General features: G+C 38.3%; 1 pseudogene; it reads left to right on the plus strand.

Moving 5' to 3' along the window:
- The window catches only part of LOC109380397 (adenosylhomocysteinase pseudogene), a 117,984-nt pseudogene extending 111,507 nt beyond the window's left edge, over positions 1 to 6,477 (plus strand).
- The last annotated feature ends 396 nt before the right edge of the window (positions 6,478 to 6,873 follow it).

Consider the following 6,873-nt stretch of genomic DNA (forward strand, 5'->3'; position numbering starts at 1 on the left):
CAAGAGGACATAACCCTAGTAAACATCTATGCACCCAACATAGGAGCTCCTAAATATATAAAACAGATTTTGACAGACATAAAGACAGAGATCAACAGTAACACTATTATAGTAGGGGACTTCAATACCCCGTTGTCACCAATGGACAGATCCCCCAGACAAAAAAATCAACATGGAAATAGCAGCCTTAAGTGACACTTTAGACCAGCTGGATTTAATCCATATTTTTAGAGCATTTCACCCCAAAGCAACACTGTATACATTCTTCTCAAGTGCACATGGACATTTTCCAAGATAGACCACATGTTAGGCCACAAAACAAGTCTCAATAAATTTAAGAAGATTAAAATCATATCAAGCATCTTTTCTGACCACAATGCTATGAAACTAGAAATTAATTATAAGAAGAAACCCGGAAAGCACACAAATACATGGAGGCTGAATAACATGCTACTAAATAGCTAGTGGGTCAAAAATGAGATCAAGGAAAAATCAAAAGCTATCTCGAGACAAAACGAAAATGAAAACACAACAATCCAAAATCTATGGGATGTAGCACAAGCTGTCCTAAATGGGAAATTCATAGCAACGTAGGCCTAGCAAAAGAAACAAGAACAATCTCAAATCAACAGACTATCTTTACACCTGAGGGAACTGGAAAGAGAACAGCAAAACAAGCCCAAAGGGAGTAAAAGGAAGGAAATAATAAAGACCAGAGCAGAAATAAGTGAAATAGAGACTAAAAAAAAAATAATACAAAAGATCAATAAAACCAAGAGCTGGTTGTTTGAAAACATAAACAAAATCGACAAACACTTAGCCAGACTCACCAAGAAAAAGAGAGAGAGGACCCAAATTAATAGAATCAGAAATGAAAGAGAAGTGACAACAGATACCACAGAAATACAAAAAATTGTAAGAAAATACTACAAGCAACTATATGCCAACAAATTTGGCAATCTGGAAGAAATGGATACATTTCTAGAAGCTTGCAATCTACCGAGTCTGAACCAAGAAGAAACAGAAACTCTGAATAGACTGATTACTACCAAAGAAATTGAATCAGTAATCAACAAGCTTCCAACAAACAAAAGTCCTGGACCAGATAGCTTCACAGGTGAATTTTATAAAACATTCAAAACAGAATTAATACCTATTCTCCTCAAACTACTCCAAAAAATACAGAAGGAGGGAAGGCTCCCAAGCACATTTTATGAAGCCACTATTACTCTGATCCCAAAAATCAGACAAAGATATTACAAAAAAAGAAAACTACAGGCCAATATTCCTAATGAACATAGATGCAAAAATCCTCAACAAAATACTAGCAAACTGAATTCAGCATCATATTAAAAAGATGATATAATACAATCAAGTGAGAGTCATTCCTGGTATGCAAGTTTGGTTCAATATACACAAATCAATTAATGTAATACATCACATTAACAAAATGAAAAATAAAAACCATATGATCATATCAATAGATAAAGAAAAGGCATTTGACAAAGTCCAGCAGCCATTTATGATAAAAACTTTAGCAAAATGGGAATAGTGGGATCATATCTCAACATAATAAAGGCCATATATGATAAGCCCACAGTAAACATCATACTCAATGGGGAAAGGCTAAAAGCTTTCCCCTTAAGATCAGGAACAAGACAAGGCTGCCCACTTTCACCACTTCTATTCAACATAGTTCTGGAAGTTCTAACCACAGCAATCAGACAACAAAATGAAATAAAAGGCATCCAAATTGGAAAGGAGGAAGTAAAATTGTCATTATATGCAGATGACATGACGCTATATAGAGAGAATCCCAAAGACTCCACCAAAAAACTGTTAGAACTGATAAATTAATTTAGAAAGGTAGCAGGATACACAATTAATATTCAGAAATCAGTTTCATTTGTATACACCAATAATAAACTATCAGAAGAAGAAATCAGGAAATCAATCCCTTTTACAATTGCTTCAAAAACAATCAAATATCTAGGAATAAATTTAACCAAAGAAGTAAAACACCTGTACTCAGAAAATTATAAGGCACTGAAAAGAGAAATCAAAGAAGATACAAATAAATGGAAATACATACCATGTTCATGGATAGGAAGAGTTAATATAGTTAAAATGTCAATACTACCTAAGGCAATATATAGATTCAATGCAATTCCTATCAAACTACAAAGGACATTTTTCTCAGAAATAGAACATATAATCCTAAAATTTATATGGAGCCATAAAAGACTCCAAATAGCTATAGCAATCTTGAGAAATAAGAACAAAGTGGGAGGTATCATGCTACCTGACATCAAATCATACTACAAGGCTATAGTAATCAAAACAGTATGGTACTGGCATAAAAAGAGACACATAGACCAATGAAACAGAATAGGGAGCCCAGAAATAAACCCATCCATATATGGTAATTTAATCTATGACAATGGAAGCAAGAATTTACATTGGAGTAAAGATAATCTATTTCATAAATGGTGCTAGGAAAATTGGACTAACATGTGCAAAAAAAATGAAAATGGATCACCTACTTACACTATATACCAGAACAAATTCAAAATGGATTAAAGACTTAAATATAAGACCCGAAACCATAAAACTCCTAGAAGAAAACATAGGGAGTAAATTTGCAGACATTACCCTCAGTAATATTTTTACTGATATATCCCCTCGGGCAAGGGAAATAAAAAAAAATAAACATATGGAATTACAACAAACTTAAAAGTTTTTTCACAGCAAAGGAAATCATCAATAAAACAAAAAGGCAGCCTACTGAATGGGAGAAGATATTTGCCAACGATATATCTGATAAGGGGTTAATATCCAAAATTTATAAAACACTCATTCAACTCAACACCAAAAAACAAACAACCCAATCAAAAAATGGGCAGAGGATATGAAGAGACATTTCTCTAAAGAGGACATACAGATGGCTAACAGGCATATGAAAAAATGTTCAACCTCACTAATCATTAGAGAAATGCAAATAAAAGCCACAAGATACCACCTCACTCTGGTCAGAATGGCTATCATCAATAAATCAATAAACAAGTGTTGGCGAGGTTGTGGAGAAAAGGGAATTTTGGTGCACTGTTGGTGGAACTGCAGATTGGTGCAGCCATTATGGAAATCAGTATGGAGATACCTTGAAACACTGGAAATGCAACTACGATATGACTGAGCAATTCCACTCTTGGGTATTTATCCAGAGAAACCCAAGACGCTAATTTGAAAAACTATGTGCACCCCTATGTTTATTGCAGCACTGTTTACAATAGCCAAGACTTGGAAACAACCAAAATGCCTCTTGGTGGACGACTGGATTAAGAAACTGTGGTACGTTTATACAATGGAGTATTACTCTGCTATAAGGAAGAATGAAATTCTACCATTTGCAATGATTTGGATGGACCTAGATAGAGACTATTATGTTAAGTGAAGTAAGTCAGTCGGAGAAAGACAAATACCATATGATCTCACTTATATATAGAATCTAAAAAACTGAATGAACAAGCAAAGTAAACAGAAATAGTCTCAGAGATACAGAAGAAAAACTGATGGTTGATAGTTAGAAGGGGGATGGGGATGAGGGAGAAGGAAAAGGCATTAGACAGCATAAGTAGGTAACTACAATATTGCCACAGGGATATGAAAGACAGTTTGGGGAATATAGTTAATAATGTTGTAAATATTTTGTAGGGTGTCAGATGGTCACATGTCTTGTTAGGGAGACCACTTCATGGATGGGGTAGAGGCTTGATCACTGCACTGCACACCTAAAGCTGATGTTGTATAATATTGTATGTCAACTATAATTGAATATATATGTAGTCATGGGACATGGAGTATAGTGTAGAAGTGGAGTTAAGGGAATTGTAATGATATGTATGATATGGGGGGTGGGCGGCGGATTGGGGAGAAGGGTTCTCACTTTGAGGGGTAAAAAGTATAACTATTGCACTGTGTTGTACAGCTGAAACTAATTTAAATAAAATATTTAACAATAAAAAAATAAATTACTGAGGAAAAAAAAAAGAAAAGACACCAAAAATTTTAGAAATCTTCCCCAGAACTCCAAAAGCACAACTCTGGGGTCATTAATCCTAGAAGCAAATTGCAAACTGTGTGAAGTAGAGCACAATAATTGTTTTGAAAGATATTTAGTATACTCTGAGAAATCAGAGGAATAAAATATATTTTAGCAAAATAAGCATCAAAACCATTATATTATTATTTTTTTTAATTCTGGTAAATTAAGTATTTTTAACACATTCTATACATTTTGGGGAAATGTTATTTATGTTTAATAGATATTTTCACAGTATGGATCAAAATAATTTCATATATAACTTAGTATATGTATTTGTATAATATATACTAGGGGTGCCAAAAAATGTATACACATTTTCGCGATGTTATCTCTTGATAACATTGTTTTAGCGCCCTCTGAATGTATATTTCTTGTGTTGTTGTTTTTTTTAATTATCATTTTCTCTAACTTTCTGGACTCAATTTCACTTGAATGCTTTCCATACATTCATCCTTGGCTGCATTATGAGCCTTCTCTCAAACAGTGTGGTTTAAATCCTTGGGTGGTAGTAAATACTGAAAAACTTAAGAAAAACCCCTCTAAAGCATGCTGTTTCACTAATTAGCTCTTCACCTTCCAAGTTATTAACAGTGGCCATTCCAAACACAAGATTTTATCAGATATTAAGAAAGAATTGTAGGATGGCATTGTTAGTTCAGAAGACAACACAAGATTCCAAGTGGGGAGAACCTTGGTGGGACTGAAATTTTGGGTGCTGAGGTCAGTCAGGAGAAGAAACAGGGCCTACCCTTAGTGAGGCCAGATGTACTCATGCAGAGTAGATTTGGAGGATGTTGGAGTTGGAGGAAGGACAAGGGCTATGAGTTGATTCTTCAGAGAAAGCAGAATTTAAAAGGCAACTATGGTACTTTCCAGACTGTGAAAACATCGGGCTGGGAATCATGAGGCGTGTGGGGGCATGCCTGAAACCCATTGCCCAACATGCAGTTCTGCAACAATTAATAGTTTAGCTTGGACTCTTTCACTGTACAATCTAGATAGATGCTGCCCACACATTTTCCTCATTCCCTTCATGTCCAAGGACACATTTTTAAGAATTAATTGGCCAAGGCTGACATGAGTGTTTAGGTGCAGGAGAAGATGAGTGTGGGGCCAAAGTTAGGGGATAGCCTTTTCCCAGGCTTAGAATGTCCCACTCCCCTTTTTCTCTTGGGGCATAATATAAAAGTGCCTAACCATAGTGCTATCCAAAGAATGATTTTGATATTCCAAGTTAATTGGCCATGAGATGGCTGCAGATTTTCCCTTAAGGCCTTGAAAGCCTATTAGGGTATTCACTAAAGTTTTGCTCTTGACTAGAATAAGCCAATGCTGTTTGTAGTTTGATTGATTCTAGACCTGGTTATGACCTGCTTCTATTTGTGGGAGAGCAGTTTTAGAAGAAAAGCTTGTTGAAAATGATGTGTTTAATTGCAGAATTGGGCTGCTGAGGTGTAGCTGTCCCGCTGTACCATCTGCTCTACCCAGGACCATGCAGTGGTTCCCACTGCCAAAGCCAGCATTCCAGTGTACGTCTGGGAGGGTGAAATGGATGAGTGCCTGGGGTGCATTGAGCAAACACTGTGCTTCAGGGATGGGCCCCTCAACCTCATTCTGGATGAGGACAGTGACCTCATCAACCTCATCCACACCAAGTACCCACAGCTCCTGTCAGGCATCTGAGGGATCTCTGAGGAGACCATGACAGGGTCCACAACCTATTGAAGATGATGGTTAGTGGGATCCTGAAGGTGCCGGCCATCAGTGTCAATGATTCTGTCACAAAGAGGAAGTTTGACAACCCCTGTGGCTGCCGGGAGTCCTTCACAGATGGCATTGAGTGGGCCACAGACGTGATGATAGTGGGCAAGGTGGCAGTGGTAGCAGGCTATGGTGACAAGGGCTGTGCCCAGGCCCTGAGGAGTTTTGGGGCCTGAGTCAGCATCACCAAGATTGACCCCATCAACGCTTTGCAGGCCACCATGGAGGGCTATGAGGTGATCACCATGGATGAGGCCTGTCAGGAGGGCAACATCTTTGTCACCACCATGGGCTATATCGACATTATCCTCTGCCAGCACTTTGAACAGATGAAGGATGATGCTATCGTGTGTAACACTGGATGCTTTGATACAGAGATTGCTGTCAAGTAGTTACATGGGAACACGGTGGAGAAGGTGAACATCAAGCCCCAAGTGAACCACTTCTGACTGAAGAATGGTTGTCCCATCATCCTGCTGGCTGAGGGCTGGCTGGTCAACCTGGGCTGCATGGACCACCCCAGCTGCGTGATGAGCAACTCCTTCACCAACCAGGTGCTGGCGCACACTGAATTGTGGACCCATCTGGACAAGTACCTCGTTGGGGTCCACTGAGGGCTCTGTGTGTTGAAGCTAGGGTCAAGGAGCACTGAGGTGGCCTCAGATCTCTGATGGGGCTGGCTAAAAAGGATGGGGGTGCTCATTACTACTATCTGTATTCTCTACCAAGATGTGAACTTCTTTTGGGTGTAGAATGGGTCTTTTACAGTATTGGGTCCCTAGCTCCTAGGGCATGCTATATCTATTTGTTGAGTGGGTGGATACCTAAATAAAGCCGTCTTTATGTCTGTCTACTCTCTCTATGCACCCGGCCATCTGGCCCTGCCAGTTTACAGAGATTAAAGATGATGATACATGTTACCATCTACATGTAACCACGTAACTGACCACAATCTGTTCCCAACCTACCCCTTCCTCAAGTACCAACTCAATCACCACTTCTTCTATTCA

The sequence above is a fragment of the Hipposideros armiger genome, unplaced genomic scaffold, assembly GCF_001890085.2.
Source record: "Hipposideros armiger isolate ML-2016 unplaced genomic scaffold, ASM189008v1 scaffold_36, whole genome shotgun sequence".
NCBI lineage: Eukaryota > Metazoa > Chordata > Mammalia > Chiroptera > Hipposideridae > Hipposideros > Hipposideros armiger.